This window comes from Nelusetta ayraudi, unplaced genomic scaffold, assembly GCF_046127955.1.
Source record: "Nelusetta ayraudi isolate G7.1 ecotype Tasmania unplaced genomic scaffold, CSIRO-AGI_Nayr_v1 ptg000076l, whole genome shotgun sequence".
Lineage (NCBI taxonomy): Eukaryota > Metazoa > Chordata > Actinopteri > Tetraodontiformes > Monacanthidae > Nelusetta > Nelusetta ayraudi.
Genome location: NW_027466126.1, coordinates 1,648,427 through 1,669,404, shown reverse-complemented (window position 1 = coordinate 1,669,404; position 20,978 = coordinate 1,648,427). Strand labels below are relative to the sequence as shown.

The following is a 20,978-nucleotide window of genomic DNA, read 5'->3' as shown; positions in this document are numbered from 1 at the left end:
CGCTGTCATGAAGCGGAATAATTAATGAGACTTCAGACAGAACGCAAGCGTGCACGTTGTTTATTCAGATAAATTAGGTGAGCGGGTTGATCAATGGGGAGTTAAATTTGGTTTGAAATTCGGGGGCAAATAAAAAAAAAGGAAAAGGAATTAGCGCAGCGGGAGACGTAAAGTCGTGACGACAGCTGAAGGTACTTGAAGCTCCTGGATGGAAAAAAAAAATAATAATGAAAGAAGGAATCAACTTTGTGGCCTTGTCTCCAAGTATGTGGGATAATTAGACATAAATGTGATTTTTCTTTGAGGTTTAGCTTCGCATTGAGCGATTGAAAATGTAACTCTTTCTACAGATGAGTCACTCCACAAAGAGAATCAAGATTTTGAGTCATTCGAGTCACCTAGCGCGTGCTGACTCACTCTGTACCTGCTGTCATTCCAGATTTTTTTTGTTTGTTTTTTTGTTGCTGTTGAGGGGGGGTTGGCGCCCCCTATTGGTCTGGCATGCAATTGACCTCACCTGCGCGGGGATGCAGAGGATGAACTCGTTTTTGCTTTGTTTTTGTTTTGTTTTAGTTTTTTTTAGCCGCGTACGTGCGAACACTTCCTAACGAGCAAACAGAGCGAGACGCCAGGTAGCGCGGCCGGGGCCATTTGTCACCGCGTCTAGCAACAGCGCCTAATGCTACCGCGGCTCCGTTACAGATGAAGATTGATCATTTGTCAACTTCCAAATTGGCTTTCAAGTGCTTTCTCTAATTACCCGGCGTTTTTTATTGATGTGCGACCGCTGACTGTTCGCCTCCGATCCGCCCACCACCTCGCTTGGCACACTCCTCCAAAAGGGGGGAAAAAAGAAAAAAAAAAGAACAACCCCTTCCACCTTCTCTGTCTGCAACGGCGTCAAAGGTGGTGGCGGTGCGAAAAAAAAATTGAATGTTCCGACCTCTCGGATGGCGCGCGCTAGCTCTTGTTCTTAACGTTCCGCTGACACAATGTAACACTAAAGGCATAAAAGCCAGAGCGAATTCCATTCCCTCAGCCGGTCACAGCGAAAAACGCACCCAGAGGAGCCTCTGACATGAATAAAGAGCCTGAATGTGCTACCGGGAGGATGCAAATGACACTGTTCGCCGCGCGTTTCTTTTTTCTTTTTTTTTTATCTCGCGCTCGCATGTAAATGTCAAGCGATGTTATCCGCCATGTGGTTTTTGTAGCCGAACAGGTGCCCCAGAGGTCTAGACAGGAAGGGTTGGAAGAAACGCTTCACGTGGGAGTCTGAGCGTGTGCCGCGGATCTCCGGGAGAGACGACGGGCAGGACGGGAGCGCCAATACGTCATCTGCTCTCCAGCTATTTTTGCTGGGGTTTTTTTTTTCCCTTGATTCGTGTCTCTGCACATGTTTGTTTTCCACCGGTGGCGTTTGCAGCTACACAATTTGTGCATTAGTGGGCACAAAACAAGGGCAAAAAAAAAAAACAATAAAAAGAAAACATGCTAAATGAAGCCGTGGCTCACGGTATTGTTTTTCTCTTTCTTTTTTCAAAACTACAATTCCTTAGAGAATTTATGAGCATGTCCTCCCCTGCCCCGTCCCCACAACCACCTTCCCCCCTCCTCCCTGCCCCCTCCCCATCTTTCTCCATCTGTGACTGATCCATCATAATTGCTCGTGTCTGTAACATTTTATTCAAATCTCTCCTTTCGTGGGGCTTTTGGGGTGGATTGCAATGAAGTGTTGTTGTTGCGAGGCAACTGCCAGACTGAAAATTGGATTGCGTTGAGGATGCATTTCATTTCAGGGGCGTATGTGAGGAGGAGGAGGGGGGAGGCGGCGGAGAGGGCATCACCTTATCAGAGTGAGGGCTCCATCCCGTTCCTACGCTTTTTTTTCTGTTTGTTTCATTACGGATTTTTATCGAGACGGAGCCGAATCGGCCGCGTCTTCCACCCTGAAACGTGTCTCCCTCCAGGCCGCCTCCTCCTCCCCTGCCTCCCGCACCCCCTCTGCCCCCCCTCCCAACCCCACCGCCCGTAACCGCCATCACACTGTGGAAATTTCATCTGTCAAATGTTTTGTATCGCCGCACAGAGCCTGTGGGGAGACGCAGAGGAGTGCGCTTGTGTCAGCGCTGCTCCGCCTAACCTTTTCACAAAAACCCTCCACTTTAGAGGGGAGGTTCTAACGGGGGAGTGGAGGGGGGGGGAGCGGGCAGAGGGGGGGGCAGAAAGAAAAAAGATAACAGCTGCAGCCCTCTCAGGAGACGCAACCGCTGGCTCAGTTATAGATGCAGTTCGGTCCAGCTGCAGTGGGTTATTTTTGTTTAGTGCCCTCCACCCCCCCATTCCCCCCCACCCCCACTCTCTACCCCACTCCCATGTCCCACCTTCCCCGGCTGCTCCGCACGCTCGCACCAACGCCATCCCGCAAATCCACTGACCTCATTTCCCTCCGCGCCATGTTTACTTTTCCATTTCGCGCCCCGCGACGAATCGCTAATCACAAGTCTTTTTTGGCAAACGGGTCCCGCTCGCGACCACACACCAGCCCGCGACGACGACGCCGGCTGCGGTGCCGAGAGACGAGGTGTTAAGACGCCGCCTACCAACACTTATTGTTCCTGTTTCCAAGCTATAAATTTGCGAAAAAGAGGAGCCGCCACACACTCAGCGGGTTTCATAAATCAGGAAAAACTGTGCAGAGATGCAGAGCAGATGGAGGTTCGGGGAGCAGGGTGGGGGGGGGTGCACCCATCTCAATTCCTTGCAGATTAAGCACGGCGGCGCTGAACCAGTGTGCGCGGCGCCGCACGTCAGAGCGGCAGGGCACGCGGCGTGTGAATGTTGACACTGCGCCGCGCATTTACTGCGCGTCGGCTCCAATCTCGCCCCTTAAACTGACAGTCGGGTTTATTACGGCGTCGCTCCCACAAGGCCAAGGCGCCGCATGTAGATTCGCCCACCTCCCCGCTTTAATATGTACAAAACGACGGCGCGTCTTGTAATTTCTCACGTGCGATAAGGAACCTTTAAACGATCGGCTGGTTTATTGCTCGCAGCCTCCTGATGAATTGGATGCATCTGCCACTTAGCCCCGGGAGCGTTTCCACTGATTAGCCTGCGGCGCCAAGGAAACGACAATTAGACCCTCAGAACGAATGGATAGAGTTCGTTTGGATGTATTTGCCTCGTTTTATCATTGTCTAATTGAAAATGCAAATGCAGCCGATGTGGCAGGCCTGTAAACTGGTTTCAAATTAGGGCCACAGAGTTGTGTGTTTTGTTCCTGTGTGTGTGTGTGTGTGTGTGTGTGTGTGTGTGTGTGTGTTGCCATTGATGAGTGTGGCGATAAAAAGTTGATACGCGACTGCTTTTTCGCAGTTTCGTGTCTGAGAAGCCTTTGACGGCCAAAATGCAGTTTGATTCATCAGCGTGAGCTCCACAGCTTCAAGGGCAAAAGAGTTGAGGGTTCGAGTCTCACCCAGGGTTCACATGCTCTCCCCGTGTCTAGTCTGACTTCCTGCCGCAGTGCAAAGACTGATTGACAGCTTGGAACGTTGACCCTGAACGCCTCCGGACACGTTCCGCACAAAGGTGGGGGAGCGACCGTCACCGGGCAGGCAAGTGCAGGCCGCGTCCAAACAAGAAGGCTCGCTGCTTTCACCTGAGGTGCTACACAGTCGATGTGTGTGACATTGTCCTGGCCAGTGTCAACAGAAACAGCCAGGATGACACAGATTTTTTCTTCTTTGTAAGCATACAGTATTTTATTCGATCGCATTGCCGCAGTACATGCAGTTAAGTACAGCAAAAGTCATAGATCAGCCAGCAGTGCTTCATGTTTTCTTTTATTCATGGTTTATCATAAGGCAGCTACTAACCATTGTTTCACCATCCAACCATGGCGTTGGATGTTCAAATAAGTAAAAACCCAATGTGAATACTTAAATTTATGTTGTGTCTTTGCCAGTAGATGCCGCCATTTCAGCTGACATCCCAGGATCCCAGGATGCTTTGCAGCAGCACGCAAAGCATCCTGGGATACGGGAGGGCGTGAAGGATAGTAGGGGTGCATCTTCCGAATCGGCTAAAAGGAGGATGCATTTCAAGGGCCGATTTGCCACATCCTTGGAATTTTAGCGAATTGGGACAGGCCTTCGCGCAGTGCTATGACGCAACTGCCCTTCAAATGCAGGCTTCGAAGGCTGCAGACCCTGAACTGACACACAGCCAAAGTCTCTCCATTTGTTTTTCCATTGGTTTCTTCTTCTTCGTCTTTTTTGCCATTTACAAAACTGCTCAGTGTGTAGCGCCCTCTACTGTACTGGGCTGTGTACACACACCAGCCTGGTGGCGTGAGAAGAGGAGGAGAGGAGAGGACAGGAGAGGAGAAGAGAGGAGAGAAGAGGCGCTGTCGCGCTCAGGCACAGGACAGAACAATCGTGGCCTGTGTGGAAACAGCCGCCCTTGTTCTGACCGAGTGCAAGCGAGAAGAAACACGGCGAGAGGAGAGAGGAGAAGGGGAAAAGGAGTGGCGCCTGTTTCGGAAGAGATGCTCTGTCAGGCACGCAAGTGCATGCAAGTGCACTTGCGCGCAGAGTGATAAAGTACACGGACACTCCCCCTACCCCCCCCCCCCCCCCCCCCTACCCCTCCCTGCAGCAGAGGCATCCTGCGCAGACATTTTCAGGCCTGATATGACTAAAAGGATTGTGAGTTTTTGCTGAGGGAGGCTCTTTCTTTTTCTGCGCCGCTCTTCCTTCCTCTTCCTGGGAGGTTATATATATATATTTTTTTTTTTTTGTGAAATACGTGCCCTTGATATAGGTTGGAGCCGCCGGTGCGAACCATTCCCCACACTCGAGGCTGAAGCTGGAGTGCTCTTGACCTCGTGCCTTTGAAATTCCTCCACCGTCATTCCATTCCTGCCGCCCTCCCAGCCTCGACGGTGGCCCTCACTTTCAGGGGGTTTTCGCCACAAGGCCTTTCCAGTCATCCTTGACCTCTGTCCCATCGTGAGCTGGCCGGTTGCTGATTCAAATGCCACGTCAGATGCACATGGCTGGGAGAAAAATCAGGAATTCTGTGGCTGTATATGCCACCATTGTGGAAACTAACCTAAATTTCTCAGTTCCATCTGGAGGAGTTCAACTCTCCATTTGTCTTTTAGCAGCAGCACGCAGTAGAGAACACACAAATGTGATGATGCTGGCAGAAATTAGACTCCATTTCTGTTTTCGCGTTGAGGTGCGAGAGGGCTGCAACACTTTTTGAGGGTGTGTCTGAATTGCAGTAGGGGTTAAACGGCGAGCTGGATAATTAGCACTGAGACTTTTGGGAAGCGTTCCGCTGAGGAGGGAGCTTAATATCTTTCAACTGATGCAATCACGGAGAGTGTGGGGGGTGGAAGGGGAAGGGGTGGAGGAGCACAGCCGAACCAAGGAGGCGTGGCTGGGCCGGAGGAATGAATGAATGAATGAATGAATGAATGAATGAATGAAGGACTGGATGAAGGAGCGGCTGAAAGAATTCAAAAGGAACACGTCTTCCTTATTAAGCCTTCGCTAAGCTCGCTCGCTCACGACGATTTAAAAAGTCTTGTGGCAGCGAACAAAGGAAGGCCGGACAGGAGCATCAAACGGAACGCGGCCCCGTCTTGTCGAGGCCCGGCACTCAGATCGGTGGCGCGACAGCGAGCCGGGGCGTCATTACACGTGTCTTTGTGGGCTTTAATCTGTCTCCGATCGCGCTCGCTAAGTGCAGACTCTCATTCGTTCACGGGCTCCTTTCTTTCTTTTCTTCTTTCTTTCTTTCAATTCTTTTTATTGCCGCCTCCTGCTCTCCACCGCCGCCACTCCAATGTGCCGCGTCGCCTCTTTTCTGGCCAACACCAGTGTCACGTTGCTGCGCTGAGTCGGCAACACAGCAGCCGGAGAGGACGCAGCTTCACCTGGTTCGGCCTCACCTTCATTAAAAATAACAACGCCGGCTCCATCAGCAGCGGCAGCAGTGGCAGCAGCAGCGCTCAGGCCACCCGGCAAGCACTTTAGGAGCGCGGGCGTGTGGACGCAGCACAAAAAAAAAGCCAAAAAACAAAAGCCGACCCGTCGTGTGATTCACTACGGCCTTTTCTTGCTGCCTGCAAGAAGAGCAGGAGGCGCCATGTGTGGGCACCAGCACGAGTATCAATGTGCAGGTTCACTCAAAAACACGACTCATCTCCTACATTTTTGCCTTTGAAGGCGTCGTCCAGTTGTCTTGAGATTGAAGTACGAGCCTACGAGTTTTACAATGACCATAAACTACACGATGCACTCAGTTACTGGATCAGCGCACTGACCTTCGACGGCACAGTGACTCTCGTTTAATCCATCTGCGTCAGTTCTTCCTCTTCCCCTTGAACATTTCACAATCGTTGGCGTGCATTGTGGGAAATGCAGTTCCCGGACAAATGCAAATTGTCTCTTAAGCCCTCACGGTTGATCGTCGGACATCAAACCATCGCAAGGAAGACAAACTGCCAGCCGCACTATCACCGGCGGCTAATTTAGAGCTACCAGTCAGTCTGTGATGTTGGGTAGTTTGCATACGATTCATTCGAATGAGCAAATTTCCTTTACGAACAAACTGAACGGGATCACCGTGAGAACAAATCTGCGATCAAAACCAAAGCAGCCAGCCGGTTGCGCTTCGTTCCCAGCGATCCGACGAGGCGAGGCGGCCACTGCGCCACCAAGTGTCCAGTTTACGAAAGAGCGTGTCATTGTGTGCATCTCTGTGGTCTGTCATGATGAACTAGACAGAACAAAATGACAACAGCAATAAAGCCAAAGCTGATTCTTCCCACCAAGGACTGAACGATTTGGACCCTTCAAAACAACTGCTTTTCCCGTCTCTGTCAGCCTAATGTGTGAAGAACCTGCAGAGTTCCCGCAACCAGAACCGGGAAGCGGGCTTGTTCAATTCTTCGGCCTCCTTCTTGCTGAGAGTCGACCGCTGCACGGTGGCAGTACACCATTTTTCTCTTGAAAACAAACATGCACCGTGCCCTGTGCATTAATGCACTCAGAGAGCCGAGTTAATGGATCAGCGCATGGAACTCCGATGGCGTGATTACGGGAGTTGCGCTTCCGTAATGATTCCCTTTTACCCCTGCTGCTCGACCATTTGTTTTCCTGTCTCTCTATTATATATATCTTTATCCCCCCCCCCCAACAGTGTCTCTGCTCGGAACACTGTCAATAGCTGTGAAACCCACGACACAAAAGCATCACGGCAGCAAGGAGGGGGGGGGCACAGAAACAAACACAAAACATTTCATATGCGGCGGGAGCCGGGAGAGCGAGGCGTCGGCGCTGATGCAACGCAACATCAAACACACACACACACACACACATTCATCATTCATCAGCTGGGAATTAGATATATCAGGAAGTGTTCAGAGTTTATTACGCCGTACAGCGGCTGATTAAATCATATATGAGACGTCTGTGAGTGTGTACGTGCGCGTGTTTCCTACCCCCCGCCGTCAGTGCACCGTCAGCGTTTTTATTCAAACAGGAATCTGAAACACACGCTCGTCTGGCGCAGTCTCGTGGGGATTTTCCGCTCGGCCAAATGAATGCACGAGGTCGGATTTTTAGAGGACAGCGGAGAAGTTTAGGTCTCGGTTCGGCAAACATCTGGCCCTGCTTGCAGTTCCATCGCTGTACACAGACACACAGACACACACACACGCACTCACACACAAAATCATCCCAGATCATAATTTAATTACCTCGTCTTTAACGTTTTCTGACTCGCCACAAAAGGAAGCCTCGGAGGGAGCGGCGTAAAGACCTGAGCCTTTTCACAAATGAATTCCACATCATTACAGTCGATTTAGCTCGTCTCACAAAAACCTAATTGGTTAACGTCCTCCGGCGACTGGGCTATAGCTTCGGAGGCACCAGAGGTAAACGCTGCGGAGAGAAAATCCTTATCTCCCCCCCCCTTTAACCCCCACATCCTCACAAAACTCCCTGGAGTTTTGCTTTCATTATTTATTTTTTCAAACCACTTCCATAATTGTCGCCGCTGCCTCCACCTCCGTCTCCCGTCAACCCTGACTTCCTCCTCCTTTTCCTCCTCCTCCTTTTCCTCCTCCTCCTTTTCCTCCTCCTCCTCTTCCTCCTACTTCTCCTCCTCCTCCAGTGGTCTCTGGTGGATCCCGGTACTGGCCGTCGCTCTCACCCCGACTCCTCTCCAAAGAGTACCGGGAGAGCACTGCCCCCTCCCCTGACACACACACACACACACACACACACACACACACACACACACACACACACGCACACACGCACACACACACATGTCCAATTCCATCCCCCTCCCAGCCCTATTACACGACCACCGGATGTCAGCAGTAAAGAAGGCTGCTGCTGCTGCTGCTGCTGCTGCTGCTTCTCAGGGCAGACGGAGGAAACAGTAGCCTCGTAATTACTGGAAGGTGGAGCAGGCCACTTCCCCCTTTCCTCCCTCCCTCCCTCCCCGAACCCTCCTTCCCATCCGCCAGGCCCCGGTGTCAAGGCGAGCGGCTGAGTAAGTTCAGCTGTGGAAGGAAAGTTGATCACGCCAGCCATTTCTACCCCACCACACACACACACACACACACACACACACACACACACACACACACACGTCCTCTCTCTTTCCCTCCCAAGCGCTGCTGATATTGCAGTAAAGTTCCGCCGATTCAGGGCCAATTGACCGACTTGGAGCTTTTTTTTAAATTATTATTATTCGCCTTTCCCGTCTTTTCAAGAGGGACTTACACTCGGCTCCCACAGTCGTTGCACGAAGAAGCCGGAAGCCGGCGGAAGCACAACGGCGCCACTGGCTTACGCCGCACAAAACCCGCACCCACCACAGCGCCGGTAGCTCGCCGACAAAACGGCGGTAAGCCGGCGCTGTGAACATTCACGGCAAAACTCGGTGGCGGAGGCGACGTCTGACAGGGGAGCGACAAACGCAAGGTATCAAAAGAAAAAAAGTACAGGCGCGAGAGCCGGTGAGCGCTGCCGAGCTAATGCAGTTTTAGCGGTTTTACAGCTTGTCACGTCGCGCGACACAAATCTAATAAACTCGGCTGGCGGCATCAGATTTAAAGCAGGTGTAGCTGGCAGAGGGAACACGCAGCCGGGCAAGTCGCAGGTCGCTGTGACACCAGCGGCTAAATCGTCTTGGGCGTCGCATGCCGCCGTCACTCAGACAGCCGAGTCGCTCGGTTGGCTGCTGGATCGTGTGTCTCGTCTTCATATTCGCCGACACACTGGCACCAACATGCAGCGTTTGCGTTCAGCGTTAAAATTTCACGAGATTCCATTGAAATTTAAAAAAAAAAAAATGGCTTCCTTCAATGATAAGAGGTAGAAGAGCTAGCGGAAGCTGCTAGAGAGATTAGCACAAGTGCTTCTGTGGTGTCAGAAATTCAGAAAGTGAACATAATCTCTTTTGTTTTCCGCAAAAAATGAAAAAATAATACAAAGCTAACTATCTCTTTCGGTCTTTGGTGATTAGATTTGCTAGTCAGTGGAAGCGAAGCAGCTGCTAGACGTCGAGCCATGAGGTTTTTGTCATGAGTTTTTTTTTTTTTTTTTGACATCCCCTGAATTCCATTTCAGGCAGTTCGGGCTCTACGGCGCTCTGTGAAAAACCTCTCTCTCTCTCCACGCAGCAGCGTTTCAGATCCGTGACCAAATACACCGCTACACTAGGCAATCTTTCATCTGGGACGGCAGAAAATGGCACAGCGGGTCGGGTGGCTTAAGGGATAAAAGCTGCCATCAGTGGCTAATATTGGCCAGGTGTGTGTGTCCTCCCATTCTTTCCCCCCGGGTAACTTTGCTGACACCCCTGGCTTAGAGTGCCACAATGTCAGAAAAACTCTGCCATTGTTTTCACTGTCTGTGTTTATTGACATCTATAAAAATAAATAAATTAAAAAAAAAAAACGGAAAAAATTGAATTGTACATGGAAAGCGTGAGTTATTTTCACAGGAAGAGCGTTAGCATAACATTTACACACCAAACTGAGGACATGGTGTAGATTGAAGCCGAGGTCACACATAACGGCTTACCGGATCCGTCTCTGATGCGCTTTATTTGTCTTTTGGCTGCCTGTTATCCCGCCCTGTTTTTTTTCTTCTTTTTTCATTATATCTGGAGCTGGATGGCTACGCGCGGGGATGGCAGCTCCATTTTTAATCCTGCCCTAAAAACCCCTCCCACCACCCACTTCTCACCCTTTTGTCTCTTCGCTGCTATCAGTCAGTGACAAGGGTGGAGCTGCCCCACACCAATTAGCAGCCAAACACTTAGAAATAAAACAGACAGATAGATAGATAGATAGATAGATAGATAGATAGATAGATAGATAGATAGATAGATAGATAGATAGATAGATAGATAGATAGATAGATGCTTTCACTCTGCCCACAGTCTATTTCCTGCCTTTTAAATATGCAACATTTGATCCTCTTTTCTGGAAGCACGCTGATAGTTGACCTGCCCCTCTTTTCTTCAATCTACGAGCACTTTCTTTCATTCCTTTTTTTTCCCCCAGCTCGGATTAAAAAAAAGATGAGTGGGGGGAGGGATTTTCTCCGAAGGGAAACTTCCCTTCGGAGAAAATTGAGAGCAAGCGGCGAGCGCTGGTTTTATTAAAACTGCGCACCGCCATCAATAATGTATCACACAGCCAGATAATGTACATATATTTCTTGTGTAAAGTCTAAGTGATCAGAGGAAGCTCCGTCTGTAACTTAATCAACATCTGCTTGCTCTGACTCGCCAGTTGCCAGTAGGACTGATATATGTGAATATTCACATATGTGCACTCTCATTAAGATTTGCGCTGGCTTTTTGTGTTGTCTATCTTATGTGTGAAACAGCGTTCAGAGCTGAACTCCAACATTGTCGAATACCTTAGTCCAGGGACTGGACTGGACTGGTTGGCTAACCGCCATGTTCCAGTTCCATGATGAATCCAGCCACGGGTCTCTATTGATTCAGAGCGCATGACGTGAGATGACATGAGACTAAAATTATTTCTCCCCTCCGTCGTCGTTCGTCCATGAAGCGAGTCGCAAAAAATATCAACACGAGGACGGTAAACAGAAGTCACGGGCAGCCGCTGAAGACATAATGTGAGGTTACTATGGCAACAGTCCCTCAAGGCCATTTGGAAATAATGGCGAATATGCATTGACCACCACGACGATCAATATGCATTTCGCTACATTAAAAAGGAAGCCAGCGCAGCACGTGTATTTCTAATGTGGTTTGGACGGACGTTCAGAGACGACAGAGATTGAAATAACACAAGCTGCATTTATGTGAACGTAAATAAATGCATATGACATTAAAAATGAGAATCTTTTTTTCTGTTTCAATTCATGATTGTCAGTGTTAGTCTACTTCTTTATACGGAGGCGCTGCATCTTAAGCCCACTTCTGAACTCCTTAAATCTCGGCCGCTGACAAATGACGGAACTGAAATCGATATTTAAATCTCATTAATAAAAAAAAAAAGGCAAAGCCATAAACCTGCTGCCGGTGCTTTGGCAATAAATCGCAGCGCACGCTGCAAAGTTACTAACGTGTCAAGTTCGCCGGACACAAAAGTCTTGTGTTTGCGCACGTACAGCACACACACATGCAGACAAGTGCAACTCAGTTACACAGGGTCTCCACGACTGTGGTGGATGTGCCGCGTCAGCTCGACTTGGGAGCCAACAGGAAGCCTTCACAGCAGTGCAGGTACACAAGGTGCTAATGAAGCACTTCACCTTCCACCTTCCGCCTTCCGCCTTCCACCTTCCACCTTCCGCTTGTGAGGGGAGTCCTGCTGCTGCCACCACTGCCAGGGCCTCAGTTGAAACTGACACGTTGACTTTAGCGGGCGGATACATCCAGAGACTCTCACACCGGCGCTTAATCCTAAAGTGTAATGATGCGTGAGGTTGTTAAATTGATGATTTACTTTTTATTTTTAGGCAGTGGGGCAGACGCGCATGACTAATCACCCCGAAGAAACCTATACATCTCCAGAAAACAGCATATTCTGTACCATATTCTGTATTCTATTGTATTCTGTATTCTATTCCAGCCTCCTGGAAGAAAAATGAAAATGTGCTCCCTGCTAAAACTGATACTTTGTTTGGACCTTGCGCATGTTTGGAAGCGGGGCGTAAAAAGTGTGAACACCTAACCGGTGCAGGGAATCAGTGCCCCCGACTGACATCACAAAGGGCTGATGCCCAGACCAGCGTGAAGTGCGGAGTTTTCTTGCTTCTGGGTCTCACCTGGCAGGATAGAGACAAATATTAATATTTAAAAGAATAAATCTGGAAAAGTTAATATTACATGATGTAGGATACTTAAGAAGTTCAGCATGTGTTGCTCTTTGAGGAGATTCTCGCTCCCGCTCTCTCTCTCTCTCTCTCTCTCTCTCTCTCTCTCTCTCTCTCTCTCTCTCTCTCCCTTCTCTCTCTCTCTCTCTCTCTCTCTCTCTCTCTCTCTCTCTCTCTCGGCTGTGGATATTCAAATCTGTCATTTGCAGCATCGTGTCCCGCCGCCGCCGCCGCTGCCCTGCGCTGCAATATAGGTCAGTGATGCTGAGAGCTGCTGGCGAGAGCCAAACACTGCATTGACTCACCAGCATCCCATCGGGTCAGCCTGTGAACCGTCCCACACACACACACACACACACACACACACACCCTCCACCAAAAACTTGACTGCTCCACTGCGACTGCCCACTGTTTGGACTCACTCACACTCACACTGGCCTTGTTTCGGGCTCTGCAAGCACCGGAGCTGTGAGCCACTTTAGCAAATGTTCCCTCATTCTTAAGGCACAATTGGGGCGGCACCTAAAACTTCCCAGCGGGGGAGCGCTTCTTGCTCAGCAAACACCGCCGCCGCCGCCAAGAGAGATCGGGGAGAGGAGATTAAACCCCCTTTTTAGAGTGAGAATCCCCTAATTAAAACTTTTTCAGAAAGATTATCGTCCTGTGATTATAGCCCGTCCCGAAATAAAGCTTCTAACGGGCCTGGTTTTTCCGCTGAGTCGGTGGATGTGGGAGGGAGTGCGAGGATTCGGCACGACTCTGCTGAAAGGGCGCGAGAGAAAAAACACATGACAACATGGAAATGCTGAGGAGGAGGAATTAAATATGAATGCGATGGCTGTTAGAAGCATTTGGAGTTTTGGAGATACACCTGGCGATAAACGTTTTTTGGGGACGGGTTTGAAAACCGCTTTCTTTGCCGACTCCGTCCGTCTTTCACTCATGAGTAAGGAGTTTCTTTCTTTTGCTGAGGAACGCTGAAACCTCGCCTGTTTATTATTTATGGAACAAGTGCTGAGGGGGGTTTGTGGCCATGTCACTACCATACACACACACACACACACACACACACACACACACACACTAATGTTGTCAATGCCAGTCTTATCCTTTCATTTTTTAAAAAAGCTTATCATTCGTTTCTCGCCGCAACAAGATGAGGAGGGCAGAACTGAGAAATTAATCAAAGTCAAGTGCTTTTCAAGATCGTGCCAGCTTTTTCCCCCCTGTCCCACAGTTGACGAAAAAAACAAAAAAAAAACAAAAGACATTGAGTCATGCTGAGGAATTAAACCATTTTTATCTGGCTGGTTCTTCCCTACTTCACGCCCTGCAGACTGTGACTGATGACATTTCCAGGCGTGGTTCACCTAATAAAGGCATCCTAAGTTGTTAGAAGGGCGCAGTTGCCACATTCAACAAATTGAGAAATTCTCAAATCAAGCAGAATATGGCACAAAATTGGCAATAGAAGTATGTGACAAAACAAGAGCAAAATCTCCAAAATATATAACGGTCAACCCGAATACAAATGAGCCAAGTCTACCCGCTCTTTTGGTAGACTGAGTTCTAATATAGTTACAATATTCGCAAAAATAAAATATATTGATTCTGTACTGCTGCAATAGCCCCCCAAAAAAAAGCAACAACATCTCTGGAAGTCTTTCTCTGAAGCCCTGCGAACTATAAATAACAACAACACCAAGGAGGCAAAGGAGGAAAGCACTTTGTGGGAGGAAGAGGTGCAGTCTGCCTTGATTTAAAAAGACTGGAATAATGTTGGTCAGCAGCTAAAATCTAAGGGCCTGAAATGTTAAAGCAAAAGAGCGAAAAGAGCAGGATTTATGTAGCAGAGGGGAAGCCGAGCCCGCCGCCCATTAACGCTTACATACAACCGGCGGCTGTGACATTTAGAGAGTGAAGAACTGTGGCAGTCGGGCTCATTTAAAAACGCACGCCAACCATGACCTGCAGTATTTCTTTTGGTCTTAGCCAGACATTTTGAGAGTCCATCCATTAAGTAGAAAAAAAAAATCGGAGCAATTTCTTTTTCTTTTCTTTTTTCTGGAAGGATATTTGATGTGATAAGTGAATATAACTTTAATCTGGTTCTCAGATTAGATGCAAAGCTTTTAAAGGTCTCATGTTATACCCGCTTTCAGATCTTTGTTTTTCGTTCCAGGCTCCCGTAGAGCAGCCTTTTATGATTTTTCAAAAACACTCCATACAGACCCCCTAGAAAATAACAAATTAGCCGTCTGTTTACAACTTCCTTTAAAGAAACGCATCAACAAGCAGCTTTGACGGACCTTCTATGTTGTTGTTGAGTTCGTATGAGTCTTTCAGTAAACACAATCTGCAAAGTGGAGCAAATAAAGAAATATACAACAGACTTAAAACATTTCCACTTAAATTATATCGGGACCAATCCTATTGTGAGAAAACGTTTGGATAGTAAATTATGCATAATGTGAGACCTTTTTTTTTATCCACAAAAAAGCTCTCTTCAATCTTCTTTACTCTCTTTTTAAATTCATTGGTTCCGACCAAAAGTCCCCTATATATTTTTTTTTCTTTTCTTTTGTGCTGAAGCTCCACAAGGATGACCGCTCAGCCTCAGCAAATATCCCCCCTTCATTAAATTCTACTCCAGCAGCAAACAGGAGCTTCACCTCTCCAGTCGGGGGAAAAAAGTTCTGCAAATTAGAATAGTGAGGCTGCATTTATGTGTCGGCCAGTCAGAGCACTAAGCCCAGCAGAGCTTTGGGGACCCGTAGAGACGCCTTGTAATTCATTGTGGTGTCATCACATGCAGCTTCCTGACATTATTAATGGAACAGTATTGATTGAAGTGTCTTAAACAATCCCCTAATCATGCATTAGTCACCACAAGTGGCTTCTGCGGTATACATCACTAAGGAGACGTCCATACCGGTCAGCGCAGGAAAACGTTGCTCACATCGCCTCTTCCAGTGAAGAATTACAGTTTTCCAAATACAATCCACAAGACATTTAGTCCGAAACGCATTTATTCGAAAACTGCACATACTGTGATGTCATCAGACAGTTTTAGGTCAGACCGCGAAAAGAAAAAAACATGATTTTTCTTCATCCATTTATTCTGCCGACAAACTCGGGCAACGAGATCTTCTTCTCCCCGACTTGGAAAACTCTTGTTTTTAGCGGCTCAGACAACACTTTCTAGATTGCGGCAGATCAAATTACGTTGCTGTGGGGAAGATGGGAGGCAACAGTGAATCAAATTAAGTTAAAGGTTGGAGTACATGGGTATGGTCAGTGCAGAGCGTTTGGCGTTGTGAGAGAACCACAGCAAAACATCTTCTCACACACACACACACACACACACACACACACACACACACACACACACACACACACGCACGCGTGCAAAGGGGCCAAAATAGACGAATAACGCAGAGCCTGGGCCAGACACCGGCCTGCGCTGGCCAAGATAAATTACTGTAGTTATTACTGTTTTGTTTGAGTTATTGTATTTTTCAAGGAGTAATAACGGAGCTCTCCCGCAATGCTCAGAGGGGTCAAGACTGGAGGCTGCGCTCGGCCACCCTTTGTTTTCTCTTTTCCTGCCCGGCAACCGCCAGGCGTCGGGTCAAGTCAAGCCGCACGGTTTGCAGAGTGTTGCGTGTTCCGTCGAGGAGCGCTCGGGCAAATTAGACAGCGGAGACCTTTGCAAGATGTATGCAAGTCGAATGTTTCTGCTCAATTTCACTGATGGGAGATTCATTGGGGCCGGGCGCAGGTCACATGATCGAGTCATAACAACAACATCTTTTATATTTCTTATATCTTCTATTTCTATGCTTGTTTTAACTTGGACACTTTAAATAGGAGCTGTTGTTGCAACAAAAATCTATTTCCCCCTTGGGATTAATAAAGGAATTCTGATTCTGATTCTGATTCTGATTCTGTTGCCGATTCCACTTCCGCTTCTGCTCGCGTTCCTGGACTCTTTTGCAAGACTTCCATCTGATTCGTCCCGACATGGAATCATAAATGTCACACATGTTTGATATTTACGATTTGACATCAGGGAGACTACGACACACACTCCCCTCATTGCTGGGTAAACAGGGGCCCCACGAGCGGATCTTTAAATCATTTAGCACGCAGCAGACATTTGTCCTCCAGGCCGCGGCGCTCTCTGTGGTGCTGAAACCCAACGCAAGTCTCTGCTGATCGTGGCAAAAGAATTACAATATTTATGTTGTTAGCGCAGGGTTCACATGCACGCACACGCACGCACGCACGCATGCACGCACGCACACACACGCACGCACAGTATCACATGCTGGGGTCTCCTGCAGTGTGGAGACAGGAAGATGAGAGGGAGGCAGTACACGGAGTCACTGCATTCAAATGAAGAGCTGTGTGCGTTGCATGCTTAAATAGTTTTTAACAATGAAATTGCGGCTGTGTGAATTTGTTGAAGGGTTTTTTGCTCTAGGGGGGCCCCGCTGAGAATACACACACACACACACACACACACACACACACATGCATTCATGAACACGCACACACTGGTGTGGCTGACAGGGATGGCAGGGAACAGTAGAGCCGGCGCTGAATTTCAAAATGGACCCTTAACAAAAAGCCGTGGACAGTGACAATACGTCATTGTTTTCTTCGAGTGAATGAACAGAGAGTTGAGACAAAAGGGCCACTGTGAAATACTAAAGACCAAAATTTTCCTCCCAGGCTTGCTAATGACGGTTTAATGTGGTTTAATTTGTTTGATTATTGCGAACAGCTACTAACTCCTTTCTATTTTGACCATCCTGCCGCTGTTTGGACATGATTTTAAACAAGAGCTGGACGAGCGAAGCAGGAGTTCGGGTCAAACCGTCCCTAGTGGAGGTCAAGTGATTCAGCCGGCTCCAGAAAAAATCTTTTGGTCTCGCTGGCATTGCTCGCTGAGGTTTTCCATCACATGTCGTGATGTGACCCTGCTGTTTGTTTGAGATAACAACACTTTTTATGCATATTTTTTGTCTTCCCCCAGTCCTCTTGGGAAGCAGCCTTGTGGCCACTACAGCTGCAGCCAGCACCCACATAAAAAAAAAAAACAACGCAGTGCCAATCCAGGCATACAAAGACGGGGAGTGCGGGAGCGGTGGGGGCTGTTAGCTGCGAGGTTCTGCCAGTACAAGACGAGCACTGTTCTCTGTTCTCCACTACAAAGACAATGTGCAAACACAATCCTAATCTACGCACAATGGACACTCGTGTCCAAATGTTGAATTCTTTCATCCGCTCCTTCGGAATCTGTTTATGGCTATCTATTTTCTCATGGTGTTTATTTATTTAAAAAAAAAAAAAAAAAAAAAAGTGGCAGGCAAACAACTTTTCAGGCAATTCATCAGTTTGTTGCACTGCCAAGGTCTTTAAAAAGGAGACCTCTTCTGCTGCTGCTGCTGCTGAATGTTCTCTTTTTAAGTCCTTGAAAGCATCATCAACACCGGTTGGGGGTCATCTAGAGCCGTGACACAAATTTAGCTCTCAGCCACTGCTGGCATTTCCATTTTGGCAAATTTGACGGCCGAACGCTCCCCACTGCCGCCGCCGCTGAAAAATGATTACACGTTGCCACCGATTTTGCCACGGAAAAGGCCACCAGATTGAACGGGGCGTGCTGAATAAGGCCACTCTTCTGCTGCAACATCCGCCCGCCATCGCCAGCGGCGCAATTTTCCATCCCCCACGTCGCATTTTGAGCAGATGATGGACCCAGTGGCCGCCAGATGCATTGATTTGCTGTCAATGTCGTGTTTGGTCCAAACATTAAAAGCCTTGAAATGTGCACATTTGGTATGCAGGGTCATTCGGAGCTTGGCGCCTCATAACAGCATTTTTCAAGCGGCTCTTTAAAGGCTAAGCTGCATGTTTCAGTTGGATTGAGTTCCTGCATTATTCATTGGGTTGTTCATATTGTTTTGGCATGAGGCGGATTGTCTTGCACTTACCTTGCAGTGATGAAGTGTTTTTATTCTTATTTATTGGTTCTGCTGTGGATGAATTGGCGGTGCTGCAAAGACTCTAACTGATTACACCCTCTTTACAAAAAAATATAAAATAAAATAAAAAATCCGGGGGGAACATTTTGACAAATAAAAGTAGGATTGCAGTGGCAGTCGTGGAAGTGTAGATAAATGCTTCAGGGCCAATTTTCAAACAGCAGCCACTTCTCTAATTTCATAGAGTTGCTATCAGTCTCGTACACATTTATCTTGCCTTTAGCCTCCGTCATAATAACACCTGGTGTAGAAGAGCGTGAGCTCCCCTCGCAGTTAGCCAGTGGAACAGCAATCAAAGCAACTTGCGGGAGCGTGGAACGCCAACTTTGCCTCACTGGCGACACATACGAACGCGCGTGCGTGCGTGCGCGATCTCTCTCTCTCTCTCTCTCTCTCTCTCTCACACACACACACACACACACACACACACACACACACACACACAAACACACACAACAAATCAAGCGCGTGTGAGCTTGCTTGACATGCACGCGCACTCCCATCCCATCCCAACCGGAGGTGCAATCCGGCACGTACACATGAACACACTGGCCGCTCTCGCACTCAGCAATTCGGCCACAAGCAGGGAGTAGTGGTGGGATGGGGTGGGGGTGGGGCGACTGGGGGATGGGGGGATTGGTTGGTTAGTTAGTGCACGAGGCAAAAACTCCACTACGCAGGTTGGGGGGGTGGGCTGAGGAACATTTTAAGTCAGTCAGTGCCAGCGTGTCAACACAGATGTTGGGGGGCTGGAGGGTGGCGGTTGGGGGGACGTGGAGGGGGTGGAGGTTGATGGAGCCAAGAGCTGCGCCGCAACCGGAATAACGTGCAGCGGGGAGAAACGATGTTGCGCGTTGATCCGCAGGGCCGGAGATGCGCCCCGGCCGGCTCAGGATGTTGCCCCTGTAATGCCATTCATTAGAGCAGCCGCGGCAGGTCTGCGTAGCCACACCAGCGACACCAGCGCTCCCCAGCCGCCCACTCACTCACCTCAGTCTGAAAGAAATGTTCGCATCAACCCCGCAGCCCCCAAACATCTCATTTTCCCCCGTATTAATTCTTAAGGTCCGCACTTCTTCTGCGGCGTCAGCCCGCGAGGAGATTCCGCCTCGCCGCACGGATGCGGTCGCGGTTCTTTAAGGAAATAAGTCACGCTTGCGTGCGTTTGAAACAAATCTAATCTAATGAAAGAGAAATACATGACGGGGTTTGTGACAGTCGGGATGTCGGAGTCTGGACGCTCCGTCGACATTCAGTCTGTGAAGCTGCTGGGAAGGATTCGCATGTCGATCTTTTATAGGCACAGCTCCGCGGCGAGGAGAAGAGCAAATTACCTCTATATCTTTTCAAAAAGGGGGGGGAAAGGACACCGGCCATCCCGGCCGGTGTACGTGCTGACAACGCAACATCGCCATAATTGTGCAGTAATACAGTCCTGCCTGCCCTCCGAGCGTTACCTCGCGCTGATTAATGGACGCAAAAATGTGCATATAAAGGCGCAAAAACAGTGTTGTACGCGAGGTCCGGGTCGGTGCGGGAGCACTTACCTAAAACTGACTCTCCCCTCTTCGCTGTATCTGCGGTCCAAAATTGGTTAGTTCTCTAGCCAACAACTTCTGCTGGAGCATATGTATCCAGTGCTCATGCTGGTGGCTCGGTCGGCGATGCTGGATTGCGGATGATCTGCCAGTCCTTTTCATGCTCGAGGGGAGAAAATCCTTCGTTTCGGTGTGGTCTCGGGCATTGGCGCACGGAGGAATAAAGTGGATGAAGTCCGTCTGGAGAAGAAGGGGTGGTGGGAGGGTGGGGAAGGAGAGAAGGGAGCTCAGGGTGTGAGATTTATGCCGACGTGTTTGAAAGTGTTCCGTTCTCTCGTGTTTTTTTCTCCTCCTTCCTTTTCCTCCTTTTCTTCCCCTCCTCCTCTCACCGTAGGAGCCGTTTGCGGGTGGAGAGGTGTGGGATGGATATCTAGGAAAGGAGGCTGGGATGCACAGACTGAGGGCGAGAAAGGGGAGGTACAAAGCAGTCTCACATTGAGGAGGACGGTCATGGCAGACAGTGGAGGGGTGGGTCTGGACTGGAAGGGATAGGTGGTAGGGGGGGGGGGAGACCAGAGGAGGTGAACTGGGATAAGGTGGCGTGTCGTGACTTTTCTAAGCTGTTAGGTGTTCTTCTCTTCTTCTTTTTTTTTACTCCCTCCACCTCGGGGATATTGATCGACAAGCACAAATGGCTGCTTGACTCTGATTAACGCAGGGAAGGCTCGAGCACGGCGACAGAGCCGTGTCGTGATTTATGACACATCCCAGATTTTCAGGCGAAATGGCAGTTTAAGAATAGAATACGAGAGCGGCTCCGTGCACGTAGCAATGTGACTTGCACGTGTTGCCTATACTGTACACATATGTCGTGGTTATATTTTCCGAAGGGAGAAGAAAAAGTACGAAATTCAAAGAGTTTCTGTAATGAGGATTCTGGGCGTCGCTCATTCGCTGTCCATGGTGCTGAAACGCCCCCCGGCTTCAGTCATTGTCGC

At 48.9% G+C, this 20,978-nt stretch overlaps 1 protein-coding gene across 1 annotated transcript in view; it reads right to left on the bottom strand.

The window, feature by feature from the left end:
- The window catches only part of brinp1 (bone morphogenetic protein/retinoic acid inducible neural-specific 1), a 91,983-nt gene extending 71,552 nt beyond the window's left edge, over positions 1 to 20,431 (bottom strand). Inside the window, exon 1 of the mRNA XM_076043708.1 lies at positions 19,990 to 20,431. The gene's annotated coding sequence lies outside the window, so the exon portion shown is untranslated. The remainder of the gene's footprint in view (positions 1 to 19,989) is intronic.
- Between the last annotated feature and the right edge of the window lie 547 nt (positions 20,432 to 20,978).